The sequence below is a fragment of the Oncorhynchus gorbuscha genome, linkage group LG26 (assembly GCF_021184085.1).
Source record: "Oncorhynchus gorbuscha isolate QuinsamMale2020 ecotype Even-year linkage group LG26, OgorEven_v1.0, whole genome shotgun sequence".
In the NCBI taxonomy this organism is placed as follows: Eukaryota; Metazoa; Chordata; class Actinopteri; order Salmoniformes; family Salmonidae; genus Oncorhynchus; species Oncorhynchus gorbuscha.
Genome location: NC_060198.1, coordinates 34,617,408 through 34,636,648, shown reverse-complemented (window position 1 = coordinate 34,636,648; position 19,241 = coordinate 34,617,408). Strand labels below are relative to the sequence as shown.

General features: G+C 50.3%; 1 pseudogene; it reads right to left on the bottom strand.

The window, feature by feature from the left end:
• The window catches only part of LOC124015089, a 154,244-nt pseudogene that overhangs the window by 95,511 nt on the left and 39,492 nt on the right, over nt 1-19,241 (bottom strand).

The window sequence follows — 19,241 nt, the reverse complement described above, 5'->3', positions numbered from 1 at the left end:
CTCCTCCTGACTCTCTCTCTCCTCCTGACTCTCTCTCTACTCCTGACTCTCTCTCTCCTCCTGACTCTCTCTCTCTTGCCTCTCTCTCTCCTCCTGACTCTCTCCTCCTGACTCTCTCTCTCCTCCTGACTCTCTCTCTCCTCCTGACTCTCTCCTCCTGACTCTCTCTCTCCTCCTGACTCTCTCTCCTCCTGACTCTCTCTCTCTCCTGACTCTCCTCTCCTCTCTCTCTCTCCTCCTGACTCTCTCTCTCCTCCTGACTCTCTCTCTCTCCTCCTGACTCTCTCCTCCTGACTCTCTCTCTCCTCCTGACTCTCTCTCCTCCTGACTCTCTCTCTCCTCCTGACTCTCTCTCTCTCCTCCTGACTCTCTCTCTCCTCCTGACTCTCTCTCTCCTCCTGACTCTCTCTCTCCTCCTGACTCTCTCTCTCCTCCTGACTCTCTCTCTCTCCTCCTGACTCTCTCTTCTTGACTCTCTCTCTCCTCCTGACTCTCTCCTCCTGACTCTCTCTCTCCTCCTGACTCTCTCTCTCCTCTGACTCTCTCTCTCCTCCTGACTCTCTCTCTCTCCTCTGACTCTCTCTCTCTCTCTCTCTCCTCTCCTGACTCTCTCTCTCTCCTCCTGACTCTCTCTCTCCTCATGACTCTCTCTCTCCTCCTGACTCTCTCTCTCTCTCTCCTCTTGACTCTCTCTCTCCTCTTGACTCTCTCTCTCTCCTCCTGACTCTCTCCTCCTGACTCTCTCTCTCTCCTCCTGACTCTCTCTCCTCATGACTCTCTCTCTCCCTCATGACTCTCTCTCTCCTCATGACTCTCTCTCTCTCCTCCTGACTCTCTCTCTCCTCCTGACTCTCTCTCTCTCCTCCTGACTCTCTCTCTCCTCCTGACTCTCTCTCTCCCCCCTGACTCTCTCTCTCTCCTCCTGACTCTCTCTCTCCTCCTGACTCTCTCTCTCTCCCCCTGACTCTCTCTCTTCTCCTGACTCTCTCTCTCCTCCTGACTCTCTCTCTCCTCCTGACTCTCTCTCCCTGACTCTCTCACTCTCCTCCTCTCTCTCTCCTCCTGACTCTCTCTCTCCTCCTGACTCTCTCTCTTCTCCTGACTCTCTCTCTCCTCCTGTCTCTCTCTCTCTACTCTTGACTCTCTCTCCTCCTGACTCTCTCTCTCCTCCTGACTCTCTCTCTCCTCCTGACTCTCTCTCTACTCCTGACTCTCTCTCTCTCCTCCTGACTCTCTCTTCTTGACTCTCTCTCTCCTCCTGACTCTCTCCTCCTGACTCTCTCTCTCCTCCTGACTCTCTCTCTCCTCCTCTCTCTCCTCCTGACTCTCTCTCTCCTCCTGACTCTCTCTCTCCTCCTGACTCTCTCTCTCTCTCCTCCTGACTCTCTCTCTCCTCCTGACTCTCTCTCTACTCCTGACTCTCTCTCTCTCCTCCTGACTCTCTCCTCCTGACTCTCTCTCTCCTCCTCTCTCTCTCTCCTCCTGACTCTCTCTCTCCTCCTGACTCTCTCTCTCTTCTTGACTCTCTCTCTCCTCCTGACTCTCTCCTCCTGACTCTCTCTCTCCTCCTGACTCTCTCTCTCCTCCTCTCTCTCCTCCTGACTCTCTCTCTCCTCTTGACTCTCTCTCTCCTCCTGACTCTCTCCTCCTGACTCTCTCTCTCTCCTCCTGACTCTCTCTCTCCTCATGACTCTCTCTCTCCTCCTGACTCTCTCTCTCTCCTCCTGACTCTCTCTCTCCTCTTGACTCTCTCTCTCCTCCTGACTCTCTCCTCCTGACTCTCTCTCTCTCCTCCTGATTCTCTCTCTCCTCATGACTCTCTCTCTCCTCACGACTCTCTCTCTCTCCTCATGACTCTCTCTCTCTCTCTCTCCTCATGACTCTCTCTCTCTCCTCATGACTCTCTCTCTCCTCATGACTCTCTCTCTCCTCATGACTCTCTCTCTCTCCTCTTGACTCTCTCTCTCCTCCTGACTCTCTCTTCTTGACTCTCTCTCTCCTTCTGACTCTCTCTCTACTTCTGACTCTCTCTCTCTCCTCCTGACTCTCTCTCTCTCCTCCTGACTCTCTCTCTCCTCCTCTCTCCCTCTCCTCCTGACTCTTTCTCTCTCCTCCTGACTCTCTCTCTTCTCCTGACTCTCTCTCTCTCCTCCTGACTCTCTCTCTCCTCCTGACTCTCTCTCTCTCCTCCTGACTCTCTCTCTCTCCTCCTGACTCTCTCCTCCTGACTCTCTCTCCTCCTGACTCTCTCTCTCTCTCCTCCTGACTCTCTCCTCCTGACTCTCTCTCTCCTCCTGACTCTCTCTCTCCTCCTGACTCTCTCTCTCCTCCTGACTCTCTCCTCCTGACTCTCTCCTCCTGACTCTCTCTCTCTCCTCCTGACTCTCTCTCTCCTCATGACTCTCTCTCATGACTCTCTCTCTCTCCTCCTGACTCTCTCTCTCCTCCTGACTCTATCTCTCCTCTTGACTCTCTCTCTCTCCTCCTGACTCTCTCCTCCTGACTCTCTCTCTCTCCTCCTGACTCTCTCTCTCCTCATGACTCTCTCTCTCCTCTGACTCTCTCTCTCCTCCTGACTCTCTCTCTCTCCTCCTGACTCTCTCTCTCTCCTGACTCTCTCTCCTCCTGACTCTCTCTCTCCTCCTGACTCTCTCTCTCCTCCTGACTCTCTCTCTCCTCCTGACTCTCTCTCTCCTCCTGACTCTCTCTCTCCTCCTGACTCTCTCTCTCCTCCTGACTCTCTCTCTCCTCCTGACTCTCTCTCTCTCCTCCTGACTCTCTCTCTCTCTCCTCTTGACTCTCTCTCTCCTCCTGACTCTCTCTCTCTCCTCCTGACTCTCTCTCTCTCCTCCTGACTCTCTCTCTCCTCCTGACTCTCTCTCTCTCCTCCTGACTCTCTCTCTCCTCCTGACTCTCTCTCTCTCCTCCTGACTCTCTCTCTCTCCTCTGACTCTCTCTCTCCTCCTCTCTCTCTCCTCCTGACTCTCTCTCTCCTCCTGACTCTCTCTCTCCTCCTGACTCTCTCTCTCTCCTCCTGACTCTCTCTCTCTCCTCCTGACTCTCTCCTCCTGACTCTCTCTCTCCTCCTGACTCTCTCTCTCTCCTCCTGACTCTCTCTCCTCCTGACTCTCTCTCTCCTCCTGACTCTCTCTCTCCTCCTGACTCTCTCTCTCTCCTCCTGACTCTCTCTCTCTCCTCCTGACTCTCTCCTCCTGACTCTCTCTCTCCTCCTCTCTCTCTCTCCTCCTGACTCTCTCTCTCCTCCTGACTCTCTCTCTCCTCCTGACTCTCTCTCTCCTCCTGACTCTCTCCTCCTGACTCTCTCTCTCCTCATGACTCTCTCTCTCCTCATGACTCTCTCTCTCTCCTCCTGACTCTCTCTCTTCTCCTGACGCTATCTCTCCTCTTGACTCTCTCTCTCCTCCTGACTCTCTCTCTCTCCTCCTGACTCTCTCTCTCCTCATGACTCTCTCTCTCCTCATGACTCTCTCTCTCCTCATGACTCTCTCTCTCCTCATGACTCTCTCTCTCCTCTTGACTCTCTCTCTCCTCCTGACTCTCTTTCTCCTCCTGACTCTCTCTCTCTCCTCCTGACTCTCTCTCTCCTCCTGACTCTCTCTCTCTCCTCCTGACTCTCTCTCTCTCCTCATGACTCTCTCCTCCTGACTCTCTCTCTCCTCCTGACTCTCTCTCTCTCCTCCTGACTCTCTCTCTCTCCTCCTGACTCTCTCTCTCCTCCTGACTCTCTCTCTCCTCCTGACTCTCTCTCTCTCCTCCTGACTCTCTCCTCCTGACTCTCTCTCTCTCCTCCTGACTCTCTCTCTCCTCCTGACTCTCTCTCTCTCCTCCTGACTCTCTCTCTCTCCTTGACTCTCTCTCTCCTCCTGACTCTCTCTCCTCCCTGACTCTCTCTCTCCTCCTCTCTCTCCTCCTGACTCTCTCTCTCCTCTTGACTCTCTCCTCCTGACTCTCTCTCTCTCATCCTGACTCTCTCTCTCCTCATGACTCTCTCTCTCCTCCTGACTCTCTCCTCCTGACTCTCTCTCTCTCCTCCTGACTCTCTCTCTCCTCCTGACTCTCTCTCTCCTCCTGACTCTCTCTCTCTCCTCCTGACTCTCTCTCTCTCCTCCTGACTCTCTCTCTCCTCCTGACTCTCTCTCTCCTCCTGACTCTCTCTCTCCTCCTGACTCTCTCTCTCCTCCTGACTCTCTCTCTCTCCTCCTGACTCTCTCTCTCCTCCTGACTCTCTCTCTCTCCTCCTGACTCTCTCTCTCTCCTCCTGACTCTCTCTCTCCTCCTGACTCTCTCTCTCTCCTCCTGACTCTCTCTCTCCTCCTGACTCTCTCTCTCTCCTCCTGACTCTCTCTCTCCTCCTGACTCTCTCTCTCCTCCTGACTCTCTCTCTCTCCTCCTGACTCTCTCTCTCTCCTCATGACTCTCTCTCTCCTCCTGACTCTCTCTCTCCTCATGACTCTCTCTCTCTCCTCCTGACTCTCTCTCTCCTCTTGACTCTCTCTCTCCTCCTGACTCTCTCCTCCTGACTCTCTCTCTCTCCTCCTGACTCTCTCTCTCCTCATGACTCTCTCTCTCCTCATGACTCTCTCTCTCTCCTCATGACTCTCTCTCTCTCTCTCTCTCTCTCCTCCTGACTCTCTCTCTCTCCTCCTGACTCTCTCTCTCTCCTCCTGTCTCTCTCTCTCCTCCTGACTCTCTCTCTCCCCCTGACTCTCTCTCTCTCCTCCTGACTCTCTCTCTCCTCCTGACTCTCTCTCTCTCCCCTGACTCTCTCTCTCCTCCTGACTCTCTCTCTCCTCCTGACTCTCTCTCTCCTCCTGACTCTCTCTCTCCTCCTGACTCTCTCTCTCCTCCTGACTCTCTCTCTCTCCTCCTGACTCTCTCTCTCTCCTCCTGACTCTCTCTCTCCTCCTGACTCTCTCTCTCTCCTCCTGTCTCTCTCTCTCTACTCTTGACTCTCTCTCCTCCTGACTCTCTCTCTCCTCCTGACTCTCTCTCTCCTCCTGACTCTCTCTCTCCTCCTGACTCTCTCTCTACTCCTGACTCTCTCTCTCTCCTCCTGACTCTCTCCTCCTGACTCTCTCTCTCCTCTCTCTCTCCTCCTGACTCTCTCTCTCCTCCTGACTCTCTCTCTATTCTTGACTCTCTCTCTCCTCCTGACTCTCTCCTCCTGACTCTCTCTCTCCTCCTCTCTCTCCTCCTGACTCTCTCTCTCCTCCTGACTCTCTCCTCCTGACTCTCTCTCTCTCCTCCTGACTCTCTCTCTCCTCATGACTCTCTCTCTCCTCATGACTCTCTCTCTCTCCTCCTGACTCTCTCTCTCCTCTTGACTCTCTCTCTCCTCCTGACTCTCTCCTCCTGACTCTCTCTCTCTCCTCCTGACTCTCTCTCTCCTCATGACTCTCTCTCTCCTCATGACTCTCTCTCTCTCCTCATGACTCTCTCTCTCTCCTCCTGACTCTCTCTCTCTCCTCCTGACTCTCTCTCTCCTCCTGACTCTCTCTCTCTCCTCCTGACTCTCTCTCTCCTCCTGACTCTCTCTCTCTCTCCTGACTCTCTCTCTCCATGACTCTCTCTCTCTCTCTCTCTGACTCTCTCTCTCCTCTCTCTCTCTCCTCCTGACTCTCTCTCTCTCCTCCTGACTCTCTCTCTCTCCTCCTGACTCTCTCTCTCCTCCTGACTCTCTCTCTCTCCTCCTGACTCTCTCTCTCCTCCTGACTCTCTCTCTCCTCCTGACTCTCTCTCTCTCCTCCTGACTCTCTCTCCTCCTGACTCTCTCTCTCCTCCTGACTCTCTCTCTCTCCTCCTGACTCTCTCTCTCCTCCTGACTCTCTCTCTCCTCTGACTCTCTCTCTCTCCTCCTGACTCTCTCTCTCCTCCTGACTCTCTCTTCTGACTCTCTCTCTCCTCCTCTCTCTCCTCCTGACTCTCTCTCTCCTCCTGACTCTCTCTCTCTCCTCCTCTCTCTCCTCCTGACTCTCTCTCTCCTCCTGACTCTCTCTCTCCTCCTGACTCTCTCCTCCCGACTCTCTCTCTCTCCTCCTGACTCTCTCTCTCTCCTCTGACTCTCTCTCTCCTCATGACTCTCTCTCTCTCCTCCTGACTCTCTCTCCTCCTGACTCTCTCTCTCTCCTCCTGACTCTCTCCTCCTGACTCTCTCTCTCCTCTCCTGACTCTCTCTCTCCTCCTGACTCTCTCCTCCCTGACTCTCTCTCTCCTCCTGACTCTCTCTCTCTCCTCATGACTCTCTCTCTCTCCTCATGACTCTCTCTCTCTCCTCCTGACTCGCTCTCTCCTCCTGACTCTCTCTCTCCTCCTGACTCTCTCCTCCTGACTCTCTCTCTCTCCTCCTGACTCTCTCTCTCCTCATGACTCTCTCTCTCCTCCTGACTCTCTCTCTCTCCTCCTGACTCTCTCTCTCCTCCTGACTCTCTCTCTCCTCCTGACTCTCTCTCTCCTCCTGACTCTCTCTCTCCTCCTGACTCTCTCTCTCCTCCTGACTCTCTCTCTCCTCCTGACTCTCTCTCTCTCCTCCTGACTCTCTCTCTCCTCCTGACTCTCTCTCTCCTCCTGACTCTCTCTCTCTCCTCCTGACTCTCTCTCTCCTCCTGACTCTCTCTCTCTCCTCCTGACTCTCTCTCTCCTCCTGACTCTCTCTCTCCTCCTGACTCTCTCTCTCTCCTCCTGACTCTCTCTCTCCTCCTGACTCTCTCTCTCCTCCTGACTCTCTCTCTCCTCCTGACTCTCTCTCTCTCCTCCTGACTCTCTCTCTCCTCCTGACTCTCTCTCTCCTCCTGACTCTCTCTCCTCCTGACTCTCTCTCTCTCCTCCTGACTCTCTCTCTCCTCCTGACTCTCTCTCTCCTCATGACTCTCTCTCTCTCCTCATGACTCTCTCTCTCTCTCCTCCTGACTCTCTCTCTCTCCTCCTGACTCTCTCTCTCTCCTCCTGACTCTCTCTCTCCTCCTGACTCTCTCTCTCCCCCCCTGACTCTCTCTCTCTCCTCCTGACTCTCTCTCTCCTCCTGACTCTCTCTCTCCTCCTGACTCTCTCTCTCCTCCTGACTCTCTCTCTCCTCCTGACTCTCTCTCTCCTCCTGACTCTCTCTCTCCTCCTGACTCTCTCTCTCTCCTCCTGACTCTCTCTCTCCTCCTGACTCTCTCTCTCTCCTCCTGACTCTCTCTCTCTCCTCCTGACTCTCTCTCTCCTCCTGACTCTCTCTCTCTCCTCCTGACTCTCTCTCTCCTCCTGACTCTCTCTCTCCTCCTGACTCTCTCTCTCTCCTCCTGACTCTCTCTCTCCTCCTGACTCTCTCTCTCCTCCTGACTCTCTCTCTCCTCCTGACTCTCTCTCTCCTCCTGACTCTCTCTCTCCTCCTGACTCTCTCTCTCTCCTCCTGACTCTCTCTCTCCTCCTGACTCTCTCTCTCTCTCCTCCTGACTCTCTCTCTCTCCTCCTGACTCTCACTCTCTCCTCCTGACTCTCTCTCTCCTCCTGACTCTCTCTCTCTCCTCCTGACTCTCTCTCTCCTCCTGACTCTCTCTCTCTCCTCCTGACTCTCTCTCTCCTCCTGACTCTCTCTCCTCCTCCTGACTCTCTCCTCCTGACTCTCTCTCTTGACTCTCTCTCTCCTCCTGACTCTCTCTCTCCTCCTGACTCTCTCTCTCCTCCTGACTCTCTCTCTCCTCCTGACTCTCTCTCTCTCCTCCTGACTCTCTCTCTCTCCTCCTGACTCTCTCTCTCCTCCTGACTCTCTCTCTCTCTCTGACTCTCTCTCTCCTCCTGACTCTCTCTCTCCTCCTGACTCTCTCTCTCCCTGACTCTCTCTCTCTCCTGACTCTCTCTCTCTCTCCTGACTCTCTCTCTCCTCCTGACTCTCTCTCTCTCCTCCTGACTCTCTCTCTCCTCCTGACTCTCTCTCTCCTCCTGACTCTCTCTCTCCTCCTGACTCTCTCTCTCTCCTCCTGACTCTCTCTCTCTCCTCCTGACTCTCTCTCTCCTCCTGACTCTCTCTCTCTCCTCCTGACTCTCTCTCTCCTCCTGACTCTCTCTCTCCTCCTGACTCTCTCTCTCTCCTCCTGACTCTCTCTCTCCTCCTGACTCTCTCTCTCTCCCTGACTCTCTCCTCCTGACTCTCTCTCTCCTCCTGACTCTCTCTCTCCTCCTGACTCTCTCTCTCTCCTCCTGACTCTCTCTCTCCTCCTGACTCTCTCTCTCCTCCTGACTCTCTCTCTCTCCTCCTGACTCTCTCTCTCCTCCTGACTCTCTCTCTCCTCCTGACTCTCTCTCTCCTCCTGACTCTCTCTCTCTCTCCTCCTGACTCTCTCTCTCTCCTCCTGACTCTCTCTCTCCTCCTGACTCTCTCTCTCTCCTCCTGACTCTCTCTCTCTCCTCCTGACTCTCTCTCTCTCCTCCTGACTCTCTCTCTCCTCCTGACTCTCACTCTCTCCTCCTGACTCTCTCTCTCCTCCTGACTCTCTCTCTCCTCCTGACTTTCTCTCTCTCCTCCTGACTCTCTCTCCTCTCTCTCTCTCTCTGACTCTCTCCTCTGACTCTCTCTCTCTCCTCCTGACTCTCTCTCTCCTCCTGACTCTCTCTCTCCTCCTGACTCTCTCTCTCCTCCTGACTCTCTCTCTCTCCTCCTGACTCTCTCTCTCTCTCCTCCTGACTCTCTCTCTCCTCCTGACTCTCTCTCTCCTCCTGACTCTCTCTCTCCTCCTGACTCTCTCTCTCTCTGACCTCTCTCTCTCCTCCTCTCTCTCCTCCTGACTCCTGACTCTCTCTCTCTCCTGACTCTCTCTCTCCTCCTGACTCTCTCTCTCCTCCTGACTCTCTCTCTCCTCCTGACTCTCTCTCTCCTCCTGACTCTCTCTCTCCTCCTGACTCTCTCTCTCCTCCTGACTCTCTCTCTCCTCCTGACTCTCTCTCTCCTCTTGACTCTCTCTCTCTCCTCCTGACTCTCTCTCTCCTCTGACTCTCTCTCTCCTCCTGACTCTCTCTCTCTCCCCTGACTCTCTCTCTCTCCTCCTGACTCTCTCTCTCTCCTCCTGACTCTCTCTCTCTCCTCCTGACTCTCTCTCTCCTCCTGACTCTCTCTCTCCTCTCTGACTCTCTCTCTCCTCCTGACTCTCTCTCTCACTATGTCTCTCGCTCAAAAGAGGAGTCCTCCTGACTTTCTCTCTCTCCTCCTGACTCTCTCTCTCCTCCTGACTCTCTCTCTCTCCTCCTGACTCTCTCTCTCTCCTCCTGACTCTCTCTCTCCTCCTGACTCTCTCTCCTCCTGACTCCTCTCTGACTCTCTCTCTCTCCTCCTGACTCTCTCTCTCCTCCTGACTCTCTCTCTCTCCTCCTGACTCTCTCTCTCTCCTCCTGACTCTCTCTCTCTCCTCCTGACTCTCTCTCTCCTCCTGACTCTCTCTCTCCTCCTGACTCTCTCTCTCTCCTCCTGACTCTCTCTCTCCTCCTGACTCTCACTCTCTCCTCCTGACTCTCTCTCTCTCCTCCTGACTCTCTCTCTCCTCCTGACTTTCTCTCTCTCCTCCTGACTCTCTCTCTCCTCCTCTCTCTCCTCCTGACTCTCTCTCTCCTCCTGACTCTCTCTCTCCTCCTGACTCTCTCTCTTCTCCTGACTCTCTCTCTCCTCCTGACTCTCTCTCTCTCCTCCTGACTCTCTCTCTCCTCCTCTCTCTCTCCTCCTCTCTCTCTCTCCTCCTGACTCTCTCTCTCCTCCTCTCTCTCTCCTCCTGACTCTCTCTCTCTCCTCCTGACTCTCTCTCTCTCCTCCTAACTCTCTCTCTCTCCTCCTGATTCTCTCTCTCTCCTCCTGACTCTCTCTCTCCTCCTGACTCTCTCTCTCTCCTCCTGACTCTCTCTCTCCTCCTAACTCTCTCTCTCCTCCTGACTCTCTCTCCTCCTGACTCTCTCTCTCCTCCTGACTCTCTCTCCTTCTTGACTCTCTCTATCCTCCTGAATCTCTATCCTCCTGACTCTCTCTCTCCTCCTGTCTCTCTCTCTCCCCATCGCTCTCTCTCTCCCCCTCACTCTGTCTTCTCTCCCCCTCACTCTCTCTCTCCCCCTCTCTCTGTGTCTCTCTCTCCCCCTCACTCTCTCTCTCCCCCTCTCTCTGTGTCTCTCTCTCCCCCTCACTCTCTCTCTTCCCCTCACTATGTCTCTCGCTCAAAAGAGGAGCACACACACTGAACTGTCACATTTCTAAACCAGGACAAAAAGGGGGTACTAGGAGACAGGGAGGAAGAGGTTGAGAAACATTGCCCAAAGGATGGGCTTGATGGAGTGTTCCAGTGTGTTCCTTCCCTCTGCACCATGTATGAACCAGAACCACAGCAACAGCACCTAATCACTCAGAGCCATGCCACCAACAGAGAGCCAGCCGGACAGAGAGGCGCTTTATTTTAATTCCCTTATCGTTTACAAATGCTTCTAATTGCGGCAGTGTTTTAGGGAGACATGGCTCTGTGGTGCAGAACAGCACATTACTATAATAGAATACAGGACCTCACTGATTAGTACAACAAAAGGTGCTATTGTAAGCCATAATTGAGAATATAAATGTGTGCAGAAAGACCAACTCAACAGGATTTAAATGAAAGCCCCCGGTAAAGAAAAGAGGGGGAGTGTTCCTCACGGGGGAAACATGGTGTTCCTGCTCTCGTGCTCACATCATTGCCCTAAAATGACAACGGATATAGTGCCCTAGGGAGGCCCTAAGTGCCACTCCTTATGTCCATCCCTTCCCTCACAGGAAGAAGAACATTGGCTTCCATAAACAAGGCATGGGCATAATTGGTGTCAGTGGATTCACTGTTGTACTGTGATTAAATGCTTCAACTAGCTTGCTGCACTCATCCCCCCACAACAATTAGGCCTGGACACATTTCAGCTCCATCATTTAGCCCACTCTCACTCACTCTCTCTCTCTCTCTCTCTCTCTCTCTCTCTCTCTCTCTCTCTCTCTCTCTCTCTCTCTCTCTCTCTCTCTCTCTCTCTCTCTCTCTCTCTCTCTCTCTCTCTCTCTCTCTCTCTCTCTCTCTCTCTCTCTCTCTCTCTCTCTCTCTCACACACACACACACACACACACACACACACACACACACACACACACACACACACACACACACACACACACACACACACACACACACACACACGCACACACATGCTAACACACACCACGGTCACCACTGCTGTTAATATTTATTATGACTATTTATTGAAGCTGCTATACATAGTCACTTAGTCACCATCCTACTGTATATTCAGCTGTGTACATATGTCTCATAACTACTTTTCATAGATTTTTTTTCTTGTACTTTTTATTACTACTCTTGTAATTTTGGACTTTATATTGGGCATTTGATTCTAAAATAATATATTGATTTTGTATTGTTGAGGAGAGTTATCAAGTAAGCATTTCACTGTACTGTTTACACCTGTATCCGTGACCAATAAACTTTGATTTGTTTGGAAATAGCCCCCTCCCTTTCCCTCTGTTGTTGTGTAACAGTGAGAGTCTTGTGTAATGCTAACCGCTAGGTCTACCATGAGGAACAAAACAAGCTTTTTTAAATCTAGCCTGTCAAGGTGTGACCAAGGTGACCAATTAGTTGCTGTTCCTGCCTGGCTGCATTAGGGGTATTTTTATTTCCAGTGTTTACGTTACGGTGCTTACTGTGTGTGTGTGTGTGTGTGTGTGTGTGTGTGTGTGTGTGTGTGTGTGTGTGTGTGTGTGTGTGTGTGTGTGTGTGTGTGTGTGTGTGTGTGTGTGTGTGTGTGTGTGTGTGTGTGTGTGTGTGTGTGTGTGTGTGTGTGTGAGAGAGAGAGAGAGAGAGAGAGAGAGAGAGAGAGAGAGAGAGAGAGAGAGAGAGAGAGAGAGAGAGAAGAGGAGAGAGAGAGAGAGAGAGAGAGAGAGAGAGAGAGAGATGGTGGTCCTTCTGTAGCTCAGTTGGTAGAGCATGGCGCTTGTAACGCCAGGGTAGTGGGTTCGATCCCCGGGACCACCCATACGTAGAATGTATGCACACATGACTGTAAGTCGCTTTGGATAAAAGCGTCTGCTAAATGGCATATATTATTATTATATTAGAGAGAGAGAGAGAGAGAGAGAGAGAGAGAGAGAGAGAGAGAGAGAGAGAGAGAGGGTGTGTGTGTGTGTGTGTGTGTGTGTGTGTGTGTGTGTGTGTGTGTGTGTGTGTGTGTGTGTGTGTGTGTGTGTGTGTGTGTGTGTGTGTGTGTGTGTGTGTGTGTGTGTGTGTGTGTGTGTGTGTGTGTGTGTGTGTGTGTGTGGAGAATCAATAAGGATCCCCCCCTGTTTTTCAATTTTGGCCTAAAATGACATACCCAAATCTAACTGCCTGTAGCTAAGGACCTGAAGCAAGGACATGCATATTCTTGATACCATTTGAAAGGAAACACTTTGAGGTTTGTGGAAATGTTAAATTAATGTTGGAGAATATAACACATTAGATCTGATAAAAGATAATACAAAGAAAAAAACATGTGTTTTTTTGTACCATCTTCATGGAAATGCAAAAGAAAGGCCATAATGTATTATGCCAGCCCAGGCGCAATTTAGATTTTGGCCACTAGATGGCAGCAGTGTATGTGCAAAGTTTTAGACTGATCCAATGAACCATTACATTTCGGTTAAACCGTGTATCAAGACTGCCCAAATGTGCCTAATTGGTTTATTAATACACGTTCAAGTTCATAATTGTGCACTCTCCTCAAACAATAGCATGGTATTCTTTCACTGAAATAGCTACTTCAAATTGGACAGTGCAGTTAGATTAACAATGCAGTGCAAATCAAATATTTATGGTGTCACGCACGTCTTCTGTTGTTTGATTGTGCTGATAAATAATGTGTAGACCGTGATTCATATTGGATTAGATTCCTCGGGGTCATTTGGTTACTTTTCCTGATTGCATCTATTGCTGACGTTGTGATATTTAAATCCCAGCACCACTGTAGGTGAGGATGCAATCTCTTTCATATTGAAGACTGGCCTGGCTGGCTGGTGTAGTCTAGATGAACTGCTGTTCCAGTGGGATGCCCCGAGGTGATAACCTACATCACCAGCTATTTGTCAAGCTATCAAGTTAACCTTGAAGACTTGTCAAGTAGCACATCTAGAAATATCTTCACAAGACTTGATATCATAAGAGGCGAATGATGATCACTAAATAGAGTGATTGGTATGTAAGCTAGATACTGTAGCAATATACAGTACCAGCAAATCTAGTCCATGGAAGAATGATCTATCCCAGACTGCTTCAATCTGCACACTTCCATCTCTCTCTCCTTCTATCTCTCTTTCCTTCTATCTCTCTCCTATCTCTTTCCTTCTTTCCTTCTCTCCTTCCATCTCTGTTTCCATCTCTCTCTCCTTCTATCTCAATTTCCTTCCATCTCTCTCTCCATCTCTCCCTCCTTCTATCTCTCTTTCCTTCTCTCGCTCTTTCTCTTTCTCCTTCTATCTCTCTTTCCTTCTCGCACTCCATCTCTCTCTCCTTCCATCTCTCTCCTTCTATCTCTCTTTCCTTCTCTCTCTCCCATCTCTCTCTCCTTCTATCTCTCTTTCCTTCTCGCACTCCATCTCTCCTTCCATCTCTCTCTCCTTCCGTCATGCAGTACTGCACTTGCTCCTCTCTCACTTATCTCTCACCCTTCTCTCTCTTCCATCTTATTCATTGATACAGATGTGAGTACAGCTTCCCTCTATCCATCTTTCTTTTCCCTCCGCCTCAACCATCTTTTCCCTCGTTCCTGGGTGACTCTGTCAGAGACCCACCAGCTGTCGCACCTTCCCCCTGTTCCTCTATAACAGCAGCCTTTGGTCCATCCGTCTCTCCGTCACCCATCCCTTGGTTTCAATTTCACAATAAAAAAATGTATAGATATATATATACTGTATATTTCACAGCACCCACTGTAGATACTACTCTGTGTACTACTTCAGCACCACACCAAAACCCACTGTAGATACTACTCTGTGTACTACTTCAGCACCACACCAAAACCCACTGTAGATACTACTCTGTGTACTACTTCAGCACCACACCAAAACCCACTGTAGATACTACTCTGTGTACTACTTCAGCACCACACCAAAACCCACTGTAGATACTACTCTGTGTACTACTTCAGCACCACACCAAAACCCACTGTAGATACTACTCTGTGTACTACTTCAGCACCACACCAAAACCCACTGTAGATACTACTCTGTGTACTACTTCAGCACCACACCAAAACCCACTGTAGATACTACTCTGTGCACTACTTCAGCACCACACCAAAACCCACTGTAGATACTACTCTGTGTACTACTTCAGCACCACACCAAAACCCACTGTAGATACTACTATGTGTACTACTTCAGCACCACACCAAAACCCACTGTAGATACTACTCTGTGTACTACTTCAGCACCACACCAAAACCCACTGTAGATACTACTCTGTGTACTACTTCAGCACTACACCAAAACCCACTGTAGATACTACTCTGTGTACTATTTCAGCACCACACCAAAACCCACTGTAGATACTACTCTGTGTACTACTTCAGCACCACACCAAAACCCACTGTAGATACTACTCTGTGTACTATTTCAGCACCACACCAAAACCCACTGTAGATACTACTCTGTGTACTACTTCAGCACCACACCAAAACCCACTGTAGATACTACTCTGTGTACTACTTCAGCACCACACCAAAACCCACTGTAGATACTACTCTGTGTACTACTTCAGCACCACACCAAAACCCACTGTAGATACTACTCTGTGTACTACTTCAGCACCACACCAAAACCCACTGTAGATACTACTCTGTGTACTACTTCAGCACCACACCAAAACCCACTGTAGATACTACTCTGTGTACTACTTCAGCACCACACCAAAACCCACTGTAGATACTACTCTGTGTACTACTTCAGCACCACACCAAAACCCACTGTAGATACTACTCTGTGTACTACTTCAGCACCACACCAAAACCCACTGTAGATACTACTCTGTGTACTACTTCAGCACCACACCAAAACCCACTGTAGATACTACTCTGTGTACTACTTCAGCACCACACCAAAACCCACTGTAGATACTACTCTGTGTACTACTTCAGCACCACACCAAAACCCACTGTAGATACTACTCTGTGTACTACTTCAGCACCACACCAAAACCCACTGTAGATACTACTCTGTGTACTACTTCAGCACCACACCAAAACCCACTGTAGATACTACTCTGTGTACTACTTCAGCACCACACCAAAACCCACTGTAGATACTACTCTGTGCACTACTTCAGCACCACACCAAAACCCACTGTAGATACTACTATGTGTACTACTTCAGCACTAGACCAAAACCCACTGTAGATACGACTCTGTGTACTACTTCAGCACCACACCAAAACCCACTGTAGATACTACTCTGTGTACTACTTCAGCACCACACCAAAACCCACTGTAGATACTACTCTGTGTACTACTTCAGCACCACACCAAAACCCACTGTAGATACTACTCTGTGTACTACTTCAGCACCACACCAAAACCCACTGTAGATACTACTCTGTGTACTACTTCAGCACCACACCAAAACCCACTGTAGATACGACTCTGTGTACTACTTCAGCACCACACCAAAACCCACTGTAGATACGACTCTGTGTACTACTTCAGCACCACACCGAAACCCACTGTAGATACTACTCTGTGCACTACTTCAGCACCACACCAAAACCCACTGTAGATACTACTCTGTGTACTACTTCAGCACCACACCAAAACCCACTGTAGATACTACTCTGTGTACTACTTCAGCACCACACCAAAACCCACTGTAGATACTACTCTGTGTACTACTTCAGCACCACACCAAAACCCACTGTAGATACTACTCTGTGTACTACTTCAGCACCACACCAAAACCCACTGTAGATACTACTCTGTGCACTACTTCAGCACCACACCAAAACCCACTGTAGATACTACTCTGTGTACTACTTCAGCACCACACCAAAACCCACTGTAGATACTACTCTGTGTACTACTTCAGCACCACACCAAAACCCACTGTAGATACTACTATGTGTACTACTTCAGCACCACCAAAACCCACTGTAGATACTACTCTGTGTACTACTTCAGCACCACACCAAAACCCACTGTAGATACTACTCTGTGTACTACTTCAGCACCACACCAAAACCCACTGTAGATACTACTCTGTGTACTACTTCAGCACCACACCAAAACCCACTGTAGATACGACTCTGTGTACTACTTCAGCACCACACCAAAACCCACTGTAGATACTACTCTGTGTACTACTTCAGCACCACACCAAAACCCACTGTAGATACTACTCTGTGTACTACTTCAGCACCACACCAAAACCCACTGTAGATACTACTCTGTGTACTACTTCAGCACCACACCAAAACCCACTGTAGATACTACTCTGTGTACTACTTCAGCACCACACCAAAACCCACTGTAGATACTACTCTGTGTACTACTTCAGCACCACACCAAAACCCACTGTAGATACTACTCTGTGTACTACTTCAGCACCACACCAAAACCCACTGTAGATACTACTCTGTGTACTACTTCAGCACCACACCAAAACCCACTGTAGATACTACTCTGTGTACTACTTCAGCACCACACCAAAACCCACTGTAGATACTACTCTGTGTACTACTTCAGCACCACACCAAAACCCACTGTAGATACTACTCTGTGTACTACTTCAGCACCACACCAAAACCCACTGTAGATACTACTCTGTGCACTACTTCAGCACCACACCAAAACCCACTGTAGATACTACTCTGTGTACTACTTCAGCACCACACCAAAACCCACTGTAGATACTACTCTGTGTACTACTTCAGCACCACACCAAAACCCACTGTAGATACTACTCTGTGTACTACTTCAGCACCACACCAAAACCCACTGTAGATACTACTCTGTGTACTACTTCAGCACCACACCAAAACCCACTGTAGATACTACTCTGTGTACTACTTCAGCACCACACCAAAACCCACTGTAGATACTACTCTGTGTACTACTTCAGCACCACACCAAAACCCACTGTAGATACTACTCTGTGTACTACTTCAGCACCACACCAAAACCCACTGTAGATACTACTCTGTGTACTACTTCAGCACCACACCAAAACCCACTGTAGATACTACTCTGTGTACTACTTCAGCACCACACCAAAACCCACTGTAGATACTACTCTGTGCACTACTTCAGCACCACTCCTGTTTTCTATTCCAGACATCAGCTATAAAAATATCTTATTTCTCCTTGGCTCTCTGTCTCACTTATGATCCTGCTGTATAGGTAAGCAAAGGGTTGCCTTGCCAACTGTATCAGCGGCATTTGGCCTTGTATATATGAGAGAGAGAGAGAGAGAGAGAGAGAGAGAGAGAGAGAGAGAGAGAGAGAGAGAGAGAGAGAGAGAGAGAGAGAGAGAGAGAGAGAGAGAAAGAGAGAGAGAGAAAGAGAAAGTGAGAGTGTTCAGTCTAGTTCCCCAAAGCCTTACACCACATTTTCTCAAGCTCTCTGCTTCAACCTTTGATTTACCTTCATCACTCTATGTCTCTCTCTCTCCTTTCTCTTCCCAGCTAGGGGGCCTCTCCTTGCTCCTTCACGCCTCCAGTCTGTGCTGCTGTCTCACTCTATGTCTCTCTCTCTCTTTTCTCTTCCCAGCTACGGGGCCTATCCTTGCTCCTGCACGCCTCCAGTCTGTGCTGCTGTCTCACTCTGTCTCTCTCTCTTTTCTGTTCCCAGCTACGGAGCCTCTCCTTGCTCCTTCACGCCTCCAGTCTGTGCTGCTGTCTCACTCTGTCTCTCTCTCTTTTCTCTTCCCAGCTACGGAGCCTCTCCTTGCTCCTTCACGCCTCCAGTCTGTGCTGCTGTCTCACTCTGTCTCTCTCTCTTTTCTCTTCCCAGCTACGGGGCCTCTCCTTGATCCTTCACGCCTCCAGTCTGTGCTGCTGTCTCACTCTGTCTCTCTCTCTTTTCTCTTCCCAGCGACGGGGCCTCTCCTTGCTCCTTCACGCCTCCAGTCTGTGCTGCTGTCTCACTCTGTCTCTCTCTCTTTTCTCTTCCCAGCTAGGGGGCCTCTCCTTGCTCCTTCACGCCTCCAGTCTGTGCTGCTGTCTCACTCTGTCTCTCTCTCTTTTGTCTTCCCAGCTACGGGGCCTCTCCTTGCTCCTTCACGCCTCCAGTCTGTGCTGCTGTCTCACTCTGTCTGCCACGTTTCCAGCAGCTAGCTTCTGTAGCGCCGTCCTCTCCACACACCTGCTGTCCTTCTTTCCCCCAAGATTCCCTCTCAGGAGGAGAGGCTGTTCTTTCACCATCCCTCTCCTTCTCCCGCTCTTATTCTACCGTATTCTCAACCAATATTGTTTCAGCCCATTAAACAACAGACACACAAATCCGTTTGGAGACGGAGACTAGCATGGCCTTGGATGTGGCTCCATTTCTCTCTCCTGGGCCCTGTGTTGGCTTCCGGCCTGGGAAATCCACTTAGCCGCAGCGGCACAAGCCTGGGCTCCTGGCGCATGGATGGCACGTGCACTTAATGAATTACACCGTCAGTCTGCATGCAGACCCTGTACACCTCTTTATGAACAATAAACTGCATCATGTTTACACGTTTAACACGGGCGGGTGGTGTATCATGAATATATCTCTGTGTGTAGGATACACTATGGGGTCAGTGACACGTATGTATGGCCGTGGCACAAGGGGCAGGGTCAGTGGATGTCGTACCTGTCGATAGAGATGTGTGGGGTAAATGTCATTTGATTGTCCAATGCTATCCTCCATAGTGTAATGGGGATATAGGGGAATGAATGGCTGGCTGGTGGCCCTAGTGGGTCATAGTGGGTCATGTTTGCTGGTGGACCCTGTTGACGCAGGGTCAAACGTGGAAGGGTGAGCAGAGATAATGTTTTATCCACATTGGAACCCGTTGTGCTGAAAGCGCGTCAGTTGGAATGGCCACCGGGAGGCCTCATTCCGGGCAGCTTTTTTTTGGAGGCTGTTTGAAATTCTAGGAGTTTCTGGGAGCCCATTTTGTACAGCTGTATTTGTTCAGGCTGAATAAAAGTTGATTATTCTGCAGAAAAAAATTGTCCAGTCCAGCAGCACGGTCC